At 43.6% G+C, this 12462-nt stretch overlaps 1 long non-coding RNA gene across 1 annotated transcript in view; it reads left to right on the top strand.

Annotated features, from left to right (window-relative positions):
• The first annotated feature begins 4016 nt into the window (after positions 1–4016).
• Positions 4017–12462, top strand: part of LOC124796415 — a 203899-nt gene continuing 195453 nt past the window's right edge. The window contains exon 1 of the long non-coding RNA XR_007016762.1: positions 4017–4076. This is a non-coding gene — a long non-coding RNA (uncharacterized LOC124796415). The remainder of the gene's footprint in view (positions 4077–12462) is intronic.

Raw genomic sequence — 12462 nt, 5'->3', positions numbered from 1 at the left:
ATATTTCATGTACTAGGACACTGTGAGCCACAAAGATGATTTCTGTAACACTTGAAGCCTCAATCATTTTACAGCCATTAAGGTCAGCATTTATGTATGTCGGAAGGCCACTTTCAGCCTCTGATTGATATTTTCTATTCAATTGTTTTGATATTAAGATCTGCATATGTATTCCAAGTACAAAGCCACCTAGAGCCATTCAGTTCTTGATTATACTGTTAGGTTTTCTTAAGTAATTATGAAACAGTATTGCATATACAAGGCCACTGAGAGCCACAGTACAGTATTACGAACCAGTGATGTTATGTGCCATGTTAGGCAGCCTGATGCAACACTTATTGATTTTGTCTGGCTCAGAGTCCACTTTCAGTTTTGCCTATTCACTCTGATGTACAGTATTGTTTCGTCATCCAGTCTGTAATTTCATTAGGATGCTGAACTTTTTCTGATTAGACAGATTTCTCGATGTTGACATAGATAGAAATAGTCATATTCCATTATCTTACTTTGTTACCCTTTCATACCTTCCATTATCCTGTCTCCTACCTCTGTTCACGGTATTAATACTTCAATATAAGTGAGTATACATGGCCTTTGAATCTCAGAAAAATCTCTACTACAAAGAGTAGTGACAATGCTGGTCATCACATTACTGATATTTTGACAATCGCCAACTATGGTTGTTGATCATTTGTTGCCGAGTACCCACTGTATCTGTGGACATGACTGAAGCAAATAATACGTGGTTCAGATGTCTTGGTACACTGAATGCAACCCATACTGGCTACTACTCAGTTGTTGAACTTGCAAAAAAAGGACTTTCTAATACAGTCACTTCAGCATGCTAATAGGCTTCAGCCATGACTTTTCCTTTCCCTTGCCCAATCCCATATCATTATCTTTATTATCAGTATTTTACTTACCCAAATTATGATTCGTACTAGTGCACATGAACACTATCAGTTCTTTTAACTTCAATGATACTTGAAACTTCCTGGCAGATTCATTCATTCTGGAAGTTCAATGATGTTATACAGTTAGATTCTTTTTTGGACAGTTATGACATGTTATTATACACTCCTGGAAATGGAAAAAAGAACACATTGACACCGGTGTGTCAGACCCACCATACTTGCTCCGGACACTGCGAGAGGGCTGTACAAGCAATGATCACACGCACGGCACAGCGGACACACCAGGAACCGCGGTGTTGGCCGTCGAATGGCGCTAGCTGCGCAGCATTTGTGCACCGCCGCCGTCAGTGTCAGCCAGTTTGCCGTGGCATACGGAGCTCCATCGCAGTCTTTAACACTGGTAGCATGCCGCGACAGCGTGGACGTGAACCGTATGTGCAGTTGACGGACTTTGAGCGAGGGCGTATAGTGGGCATACGGGAGGCCGCGTGGACGTACCGCCGAATTGCTCAACACGTGGGGCGTGAGGTCTCCACAGCACATCGATGTTGTCGCCAGTGGTCGGCGGAAGATGCATGTGCCCGTCGACCTGGGACCGGACCGCAGCGACGCACGGATGCACGCCAAGACCGTAGGATCCTACGCAGTGCCGTAGGGGACCGCACCGCCACTTCCCAGCAAATTAGGGACACTGTTGCTCCTGGGGTATCGGCGAGGACCATTCGCAACCGTCTCCATGAAGCTGGGCTACGGTCCCGCACACCGTTAGGCCGTCTTCCGCTCACGCCCCAACATCGTGCAGCCCGCCTCCAGTGGTGTCGCGACAGGCGTGAATGGAGGGACGAATGGAGACGTGTCGTCTTCAACGATGAGAGTCGCTTCTGCCTTGGTGCCAATGATGGTCGTATGCGTGTTTGGCGCCGTGCAGGTGAGCGCCACAATCAGGACTGCATACGACCGAGGCACACAGGGCCAACACCCGGCATCATGGTGTGGGGAGCGATCTCCTACACTGGCCGTACACCACTGGTGATCGTCGAGGGGACACTGAATAGTGCACGGTACATCCAAACCGTCATCGAACCCATCGTTCTACCATTCCTAGACCGGCAAGGGAACTTGCTGTTCCAACAGGACAATGCACGTCCGCGTGTATCCCGTGCCACCCAACGTGCTCTAGAAGGTGTAAGTCAACAACTCTGGCCAGCAAGATCTCCGGATCTGTCCCCCATTGAGCATGTTTGGGACTGGATGAAGCGTCGTCTCACGCGGTCTGCACGTCCAGCACGAACGCTGGTCCAACTGAGGCGCCAGGTGGAAATGGCATGGCAAGCCGTTCCACAGGACTACATCCAGCATCTCTACGATCGTCTCCATGGGAGAATAGCAGCCTGCATTGCTGCGAAAGGTACTGTACTAGTGCCGACATTGTGCATGCTCTGTTGCCTGTGTCTATGTGCCTGTGGTTCTGTCAGTGTGATCATGTGATGTATCTGACCCCAGGAATGTGTCAATAAAGTTTCCCCTTCCTGGGACAATGAATTCACGGTGTTCTTATTTCAATTTCCAGGAGTGTATAATGGTCACTGTAATTATTCTATACTACTTAATATTCTGCTTATTAGTAATGAAATAAATATACCACACCTTTGTTGTACAAGATACTTCTAAATATGTTCCCAATTTGTTACACCCCGCTGGGGGGCTGTGAAAGGAGTCAAGTGGGCTACACCTGTATATGATACTAATACTAATGTAAACTAAAATGAAACTATTATATCATAAATGATGTATGTCTCTGATGGACTCTACAAAGCGGATCGCTGAATGTACGCGACAGCAGAGCCAAAGATACTGCTTCTGGTCAGAATGTAGTGTTGGAGTAAGAGAGCGCTTCGTGCACAGTAGTGGGTAGCTGTCTGTGAGCGAAAGAGGATGGAGTAGGCAGTTTTTCTGTAGCTCTGTGCAGCTACCAAGCGTTATACTACAATGCAGGAATTTCGAGTACATGTAGTATTGGAAATAGGAACGTGGAAGAAGAAGTCTTCTCGCAAGCTCGGTAAAGATGTTAAATATTTATGACTTCAGTTTTGGCAGCGCGTTAGCGTAGATGAGTTGGCTGATAATTAGCTATTGTTGTGTAAACTCAGAATGTACGTAAACAGATTTGCTGTAAAGGTTAGTTAGATATTTCCCTTTTGTAAGGTTCCTAAAATTTCTTAACACAGATATATGTAATTTGATGAGATGCTTTTGTTAGCGAGCTTAGATAACATTTGCTAGATAAATCTCATTATCAGTTCAGTAAAAAGGATTTAATTTTTCTCAGTAATGTAATTTAAATTGTCAGATTTTTGGAAAGGCACACTGAACTTCGAATACAATTTCACTACTGAAAACGTCAGTGTAAGTAATTCACCCAAATCAGTACCGCCTCCCTGTCGAGGTCACATTTTTTTCAAAGCCATTGAATATTTCTCAAATGTTTTCATTTATTAGCCAAAAGAATTTCACGTATATTTAAAAATATTACGGCCAGCATTGCACACAGCTGAGTCTGCAGACAGATCAGAATATATCACGTTCCACCGTTGCTGCTTTAGTGGTAAAACAAATTTATTTATTTGTTATGTGCAGAGGGACCATAGTTGTCAGCTTTGAAAAGGGCCAGAGGATTTAGTGTCTAAGGCGCTGAATGTATTTTGCTTAGACTGTATTTATTTATTGGTATTGGGAATTGCATTGTCCAATCAGTTCGTATAAAGTTTCTGCTAACAGTAACACAGAGTATGCACGCCACTTGCAGTCAAGACACGCTACACGATAATTCCAGTTACGTATTCATTCCTCATCAGGCATTTATTCAATGTACTTTTTGTAATGAACGTTTTAACTCCCACGGAAACGTGTCATTCAATATACTTCACGCCCTTTGGGAGAGATAGAGAGGTTGCTGTGTTATCTTTCGAGTGTCCTGTAAACTGCGCACTATGGAATTTACACCCAGAAAAGGTCAAGGAAGAGTCAACTGATACTCCCCACCCCGTCCCAAGTATGCAACTTGCGCGGCGGGTAGAGGAGCCGAGAGCCCTTACGTGGTGTGCTGTTGGAGTTGACTGGAGATGGTCGAATAAGAACTGTAACACCTCAGTTTTCACAGTGGTAAGTGATATATATATATATATATATATATATATATATATATATATATATATATATATATATATATATATATATATATATATAGTTTAAAGTAAAACATAGTCTGTGTCCGTGGATCAGCTTATAGAACATATAAGGTACACAAGATGTGTTGTCATTCAACAAAAAGGCCTTTATGCATGTGTAGAGTACGAATCAGAATTCCACCGACAAGTTTTCGGAAGGATATTTTCCGAGTGTTGTGGTACAAGTAACCCGTGGTCTCCTGCGGCTCGTTAAAGAGTAGTTACATTTCGTTTGATTTCTTACCTCTTGAATCGGTATTGCATTGAAACTATCTGCACAAACACTGAAAATGTCGACGGTATGAGCTGTGCGTCTCGTTTGGAAACAAACTTGTTCCATCAATCAATGTACTTGTTGTTGGCAACAGTAAGGCCTACTATACTCTTTGTCCTCAAGTATGCGTTCAGTACTGCTCGGTTCGGTCTAGGGTTTGTTTTCCCGGCAGTGTTAGTTGTTCATTAATAGTGATGCACAACAGTATGGATACCTTTACTGATGAAAAATCGGCCGTCATACATCACGTCTGTTCGTTCAAAGAATGCAATGCAAAAGTTGCACGACGACGATATGCTCAACTGTTCGCGCAGCAACGGCAGCCATATAACAGTAGTTTTGCATCTGTACGTAGGCACTCTGAAGAGTTCAGGGAAAAGGAATAAAAAGTTTGAGGCTTGCCGTTGACATCAAAATTCTGTCGGACAGCAAAGGACTTCGAAGGGCATTTGGTCGAACAGTGTTCTGAGAGGAGGATATAAAAGAAAAGCATGGCCTATTAGATTTAGTCGAGACAAATAAGGTGAGACTGAGCGAAATAGATCAGGAAACGTAGCATTTAAAGTAGTAAATATGTTTTGCTATTGCGGAAGGGATGCAAACATTGTAGAGGGAGACCAGGAGGTGAGCAGATTAACCAGACTGGAAAGGATGTACGTTGCAGTGGTCATTCAGAGATGAAGAGGATTGCATAGCACAGAGTGGCATGGCGAGCGTCATAAAACCAGTCATCGCACTGAAGACCACAACAACAACAACAACAACAACAACAACACTGGCGCCCAAGAATAACTGGATCCTTTCTTCTCACTACGTTTTGACGATTGCAATTACAAGCCTTTTCACTGTTGTGAAAATATTTTCACAGAAGCAAAGATAATTCTGGTAACAAAGCCAAACAAATAATAATTAAATTATTAATCTGTAAAGAGCCACAGCCCTCCACATGTCCCTCATACCAAAATAATCAGAAAGTATCGCTGAAGAACCTTCAGAATTTTGTCGATGTTGTGGTTTACTCTGCTCATGTGACACGAGTTGTACATAGTTTCTTCTCCCACTCCTAATGCTACGTGTGTAGATCCTCTGCATATGATTTAGAAACATGAAAACAATTTTCTTTATAACAATAATCCTACATCTACAACTACCCCCTTTAAGTCCTATCTATTAATGGTCCCACATACTAGACTACTATTCTACGATGGGTCACACGAGTCATTCGTAAGAAAATCTGCTTTGTAGATAAATTGCATTTCACCAATATTCTAGCAGGGAACCGAAGTATGTTCCTTTTTACCTGTGAATGAGTTTTTCTGATCGCTACATTTCGTATCCCTGCAAATTTTTGTTACATGAGTTGACCAATTCCAGGTATGACTTATTGATGTTTTAGTCGTAGGATACCATGTTGTTTTCATTTTCGGATGGGTCCAATTTACATTTCCGAACATTTAAGGCACTTTGAAATCTTATCAGGATCTAACTAAATATTTGTGCAGCTTTTTCAGATGTCACTATAAATAACTGTATTGCCTGCAAGGTCATAATTATACATCATTAATAACAAGGGACCCAGCAACTTCCTTCTATACCTGTTGATGTCTCTCCATCCAAGACCACTTGCTGCTTCCTGCACACCTAATAAACCATCAGTCCAGTTGTAAATTTCACGTGATACCCCATACGATCGTACTTTTGATAATAAGCATAGATGTAGCACTGAATCAAATCCTTTTCGAAAATCGATAAATATTACATTGTAACACCCCACCCGTCACTTATCTGGTTTTGGGGAGTATTCGCCCCAGCTAATTGACTAACAGATCAACAGAGAGTGCAAAACTGCCGCAATATCGGATAACGAAAAATAAAGTAATAAGGCCCTGTGACTCCTGATTGAACTGCGGTGGCAGTGTTGACATTAATTGACTCAGAATTGATCACTTTTAATTAAAAAGGGGTGCACATTGATGTTATATTCAGATATTGAACACCAGATGCAAATGTTGAACATAAAATTAATTAAGAAAGTGACTTGCGATTTCAACTACTTGATTGAAAACAGATGCAGTCGATTAGCACAAATTTATTTTAACTCCCGACCTTCAATCATCACATTACAAGACTCTCCTATCTGACAGTGGTAATAAATTGCGTTTGCGTGGAGTAAAGCGCGATAACTCAAAAGTAATTCCTATCGACTGACCCAGGCGTAATGCGAAGTGTGAGAAGAATTGTTCAGTACACAGCCCATGAAACCCTCGAGGCAACCTTGCCAACGTGATCCAACAAATTAATTAGTGGCCGGAGCGGGCGCTATATCACCGAATACAGCATGGCGGAGCGGTGTCGTTGTGCGGACGTCGGCCGACCTTGTGGTGCTGCAAGGCTGCACTCGTCTATTCACTCCTAGCTATTTTGCTCAGTACATAGCTGAACTAAAACTTCCTATCTCCAAGCCCAGTTGTTCCACCTGCTAACTGCAAAGATGCTCACTCTTTCTCAGGAAATCTGAGTAAAGAACGCCACGTCCGCATTCTAGGCAAGCTTGAAATGGAAGACCACTATAGAGACTTCTCCCAGTCCGCTCTTCACCTCTGTTCCCCCTCCAGCAAAATCACTTAGGCCAATTGCAGCGCAAGACGCGTTAATTATGCATTGCTTCTCAGCGCTGACCAATGCCTGCTCTGGGAAGTGAACAAACTCCCACAAAATTTCCCTTCATCTCAACTTCTTATATTTAGCTCCCCCCCCCCCCCCTCCGCTGGCCATCAATGTTAACATTTGCAGTAAACACCAATTTTTCCAGAATTCTGACTCCCAGGAGAGTGCTTCAAATTCCTTGGTCCTACGTTCCCATCGGAGGTCGGCGTATTTCATTCTGTCGCTCTTCACCTGATTTACTTCAGAATTTAGCGTGAAGTTGCTATAGTCACGAACACGCATATTTTGGCCTCTGTTGACTGCTCCACCATAGCTTTGCTTGGCTTTCTCGCATGTTTCACTGAAAACGGGACGACGGACATTTATCAACAGGTGTGCAAGTTCTTCGTCTGCGTCCTGGTACACCAGCATGGGGTCAGCCACCCACACACTGTCACTCATCTACTCATCTTAAGGCAGCTGGAGGACACGCCCCGTTACCGCTTTCTCAGAGCTTGAGCCGCCCTAAGCTGCCTATTGTGGCTTCCCTTCACCGCTCCCCTGCCGGCCACGGTCAACTCGAACACTTCCCTGGGATAAACTAGCCTCCAGTAAGTCGACGCTTTTCCACAAAGTTCACTCGCTTGATCATTGGCTTTCAGAACGTCATGTGAAGAAACTGCGAGTTCAGAGTCCATGCCAAATGGCATGGAGGAAGTCACTCTTTTCGAGATACTTCATTACATTCGAGCTCAGAATATGTTCTAAGATTCTGCAATAAATTGATCTCAAGGATAGTGAACGTTAGTTTCATGGTTCAGTTCTGAAACGTTTGTTGTAGATGGGTGTGATGTGTCCTTTCTTCCAACCACTGGACATCTTTTTTGTTCGAGTTATCTATGACAGATTATGGTTAAAACGGGGGCCGATTCAGACAGAAGTCTAATATACAGTCTGATATGAAATCCATCAGGTCCTGAAGCTTTGTTAAATTTTAGCGATTTCAGCCGTGCTTCTACACCGACACTAATATCTATGTCACTTGTCTTTGCAGTAGTAAGAGAATTAGTTAGGAGCTATACTCCTAGATAATTCTGCATATCATTATCGTTATTGCGAAGTGGAAGGTACATGAGCTTTATGAAAATGTTTATTACATAAGACACACTTTAAAAGAACAGAGTATTCTCCACAACTTATTTATCATCCTAAATTAAGTGACAATGAAAAGTGATTTTTCATATTAACACAGAGTATTACCATAAAAAAGAAAAGAAGAATATAAAGGTTAAAATAAGTAGAACCAGTGACATATGCGTGTGTCAGAGAACGTTATGTAGGCAAGTGGTGCCAGCCTTGGTCTTCTTCTGGCAATAGGATATTTTGTTTACGTTGGTGATATGGATGGCGGCGTCTACGCCGCTCGGGCAGGACCGCAGAGCATTGCTGCCTCTGGATCACGAGGTCCCGGGTTCGATTCCCAGCCGGGTGTGGGATTTTCTCTGCCCGGGGACTGGGTGTTTGTGATGTCATCATTTCATTATCAGCACCATTTGTGACAGTGGCTCGATTGGATTGTGTGTAAAATCTGGGTTATGTAAAAAGTTGGGACTTTGTACGGGCGCTGATGACCATGCAGTTGAATGCCCCACAAACCAACCACCACCATCATCATCATCATCATCATCAGGACCGCAAAGCACCGCACAACGGGCATACGAAGTGGATGAGCGAGAGCACGGGCTGCAGGTAGTCTGTGACGTAGTGACCATGTAGTTTCCAAGTTTCCAGGTACACTTGGTGCAAATTTCACAGATTTCTGATTGGATGCAAATTTTCCTGCTTGCGTTTTGCATATATCCCTTAAAAATGACCTAGGCCTGAAGAAGCAGATGAATATGAAAATTCGTGCTGCTTTGACGTGAGATGCATGAGTTACGGTCAGTAGGCTAGTCAAGGAGAGGTCCCAACGTCAGCAACACACTTCAGTTAAGAACCATTTATATCAGATACTGAATGCAGTGTAATCCTGAAATGAGACGCGACACGTTTGAAGTCCATTGCAGACTCCACGTATCTGTACACTACCAAAATAATGATGTTGGAAACCAATAAACAGGTAATGACATTTCATTCTAAGTAAGACTTAGAATCCAGCACTTGCTAGAAAATACAACTGTAAGAGTCGGAAAATGCCGACAAGATGAACGTTTCAGAGATAAGGTGTTTCTTTTATTTTTTTCTTTACTTTCATTCCCTACCCATACGAAGTTGTCGGGACTTTGTAGGTTCTTATTATGTCGGTGAAATGGGACTGGGGCAAAGGAATGACTGAGAGTGTGTGAAAGGTGGTTACTAGTTTCGGCATTTACCAGATAATCAAGTAAATTTCTGAAAACTTTGATCAAACCGGAGGACTGGAAACATTATTAATTTGTTTCCGTGATACTACTCTCCTAACTCAGCATTTAAGTTTCATGTGTACCTGCATGTGTGTGTGTGTGAGAGAGAGAGAGAGGGAGAGAGAGAGATAGATTATTCACATACATATCTCGACCTTGGGTATAAAGTAGATCCGAGAGAACATTCCACAGTCCATTCGGAGTCAACCTGCCAACAGACGTAAGAAATCCGGTTGGTGCACTTGGTTCAAACACAAAATGAATTGTTGAAATATTATGTTTGTTCAATAAAGTAACAAGTCACAGGTGCGTAGACAATCCGTAGACAGAAAGCAGAAGCATCAAAGGTTTTAAGCGCCGCACATATATCTATGTAAAAGTACTTCCACTTCGAAATATAGTTTGAGATGGAGGTGTTGATGGTTACATGGTCACTGCTTGAAGTCGAATGCTTAATAACGTTCTTGCATTGACAGGAAACGTCACTTACGGTTTTAGTGCCAGGAATCTGATTAGGGCAAAACAGATCTTCAAAACGAGCTAAGTAGGGGCGACCAAGCACTTCAGCTGACATAAACCGCATCGAACTGTTGATTCAATCCGATCCTCGCATTGACGTGACGAAGACTGCTCATAACTTGGCATCTCCACTGGCAGTGTGGTAGATTTCGTGCATAACTCATTCGACTACCATTGATATGGCTGGACTAAAGCCAGGCGAATAGGATTGTCTCTTTAGTAGCTTACTAGAACGCACGTTTAAAAGTTCTGACTAACCAGGGTGGGCAGCGGACTTGCGAACACTGTAATGAACAGTCTCGCAGGCGGACTAAGTTTACAGTGATCAGAGCACAATACGGAGGACCACTAAGCGAAGTCGTCGTATGCCAAACCCAGAGCTCCAATAGGAAACAACAAGAAGGACAAAGAGAGTAGCCGAGTTGCCGTAACAGTTCTGATATGGGCCATAATTTTTAGCTTCTTCGAGAGCGTATTGCCTTTCAGTGCGCTGTGTAGCCGACCTGATACCCTGGTCTCCGGCGGAGAGCATCGTTGCTAGTGCAGCCGCTACTAGCGCCTGCTTGTGGTACCGCCATCAAAACAATGCAGCTGCAGGCCGTCGACATCGGTATCGATTGCATCGTGCTGCAGCGATGCAAGTGTCTGCAGTATCAGGTGAACAGGTTTCCATTTCAGCATTGTATCATCAGAGGAGACGAATCATGGCTGCTTGATATGACATTTAAAACGAAGAAAACACTAACAACAAGGAAAAATTTCTCGATACTTCCCAACTCATAACTTCGAAACAGTGGTAGCTGGAGAGAAACATGTGGCCACAGTCTTTGGCAAATGTAGGAAATGCTGCTAGGCTAGAAGAGCTATTTTTTATCAACTTCTGACTAGTCACCAAATTAAGTTCACACTGAAAATCCAGTGAGTTTTTGGGAATGTGTAATGCAATGCCTCTTATACGCCCGTCTTCTGCGTCACGTCGCACTTTTGAATTCTAAGTGCACAATATGCAGGTGAAGATGGCAAGAAAATAGTGTCTCCCACCACGTCTGAAGACCAGCTGATGGGTTGTCCTGCTTCATGGCAATTCTCTGTCGCACACTTCAGGGGCGATGAAGGTGCTCCTGCAACGTTTTAGATGAGAAGTGTTTGACCACCCACTGTACTTCCTGGACTTAGCTCCCTTAGATTTTCATCTCTTCGCTCACATGAACAGCCGGCTATGAGGGCAATGAGCTGTACTCCAGTGTAGGGAATTGGCGAAGAACGCACATAGCTGCCTTCTATGATGAGGGTATTGTAAATTATAGTACGACGCTAGGACAAAGAAGCAGCTGCGAGATGTTATGGAATGTTGCAAATAAAACCTTTTCGATTTTCATAGTGATTTCCATTTTGCGACCGATCGGAGATTGAAAACAAAACTACCTCTCGTATTTCGCCACTCACGGGCAGATCTAGAATGCTGGTAGTTATTGCAAAGGCTAAAATTGATCCAGAAGGAGATATAGAGGAAAGAACTGTATCGCTTGCGAGATGTGTCGGTGTACGAAACGCGCGACGGCATACGCGTGATCTGGTCGGCGTTTCCGATCGACTGCCTTGGAATATCCCCGATACAGACCGGATCACTTGCCACACACCATCTCTCCAAACGTTTAAAGAATCACCCGGTACGTCGCTACTTCACTTCCCGATGTTTAGGACGCTGCTGCTAAATGGTTCCCAGACTCTGATTTCTCTTATGCTGTTTTCGACAGAATAGTTTACCGATGGCTCAAATGCTTTAGGCAACCACTTTATTCCGAGAACACAAGATCCAGTGCATGGTGGGATATGACGGTGAGTTTGTTGCACAGTGTAACACAATTTAGAAATCAGACAGAAGCCAAGAGTCTTCATCAAAAGTACCAATAAACCAAGCAGAGTTCGTGAGAGCAGCGCTCGTCGTCTTTGGGCCCGTCCGGCATATCTCGGTGGTAAACAGCTTAGTTGCGGATTCACAAGAGTGCTGTCGGTACTGTGGTATCCCAGCTACGAGGCGAATGGCCACGGTCAATGACAGACCGCGACCTATGACGGCGTCGCGTCATTCCTGTGTATTGGCGTGGCGACCGCCAGCGAGGGACTGAATTGCGTAACTATCTCTAGCCGGTATTGATCGATAGCGCTGCCATATAGTAAACTATGTGGAAAAGTAAAATGTACCACTCCAGCTTCTATCCATCTACTCTTCAACGCCATGCACTCCGCATCGCTTTCCGCATCCATTTACCTCCCTCACAGGGATCCTTTACTATATAATCTACATCTACATCTACATGGATACTCTGCAAATCACATTTAAGTGCCTGGTCGAGAGTTCATCGAGCCACCTTCACAATTTTCTATTATTCCAACCTCGTGTAGCGCGCGAAAAGAATGAACACTTACATCTTTCCGTACGAGCTCTGATTTCCCTTATTTTATCGTGGTCATCGTTC

The sequence above is a fragment of the Schistocerca piceifrons genome, chromosome 4 (genome assembly GCF_021461385.2).
Source record: "Schistocerca piceifrons isolate TAMUIC-IGC-003096 chromosome 4, iqSchPice1.1, whole genome shotgun sequence".
NCBI lineage: Eukaryota > Metazoa > Arthropoda > Insecta > Orthoptera > Acrididae > Schistocerca > Schistocerca piceifrons.
The sequence above is the reverse complement of the archived record's forward strand: the minus strand, read 5'-3'. Positions and strand labels throughout refer to the sequence as shown.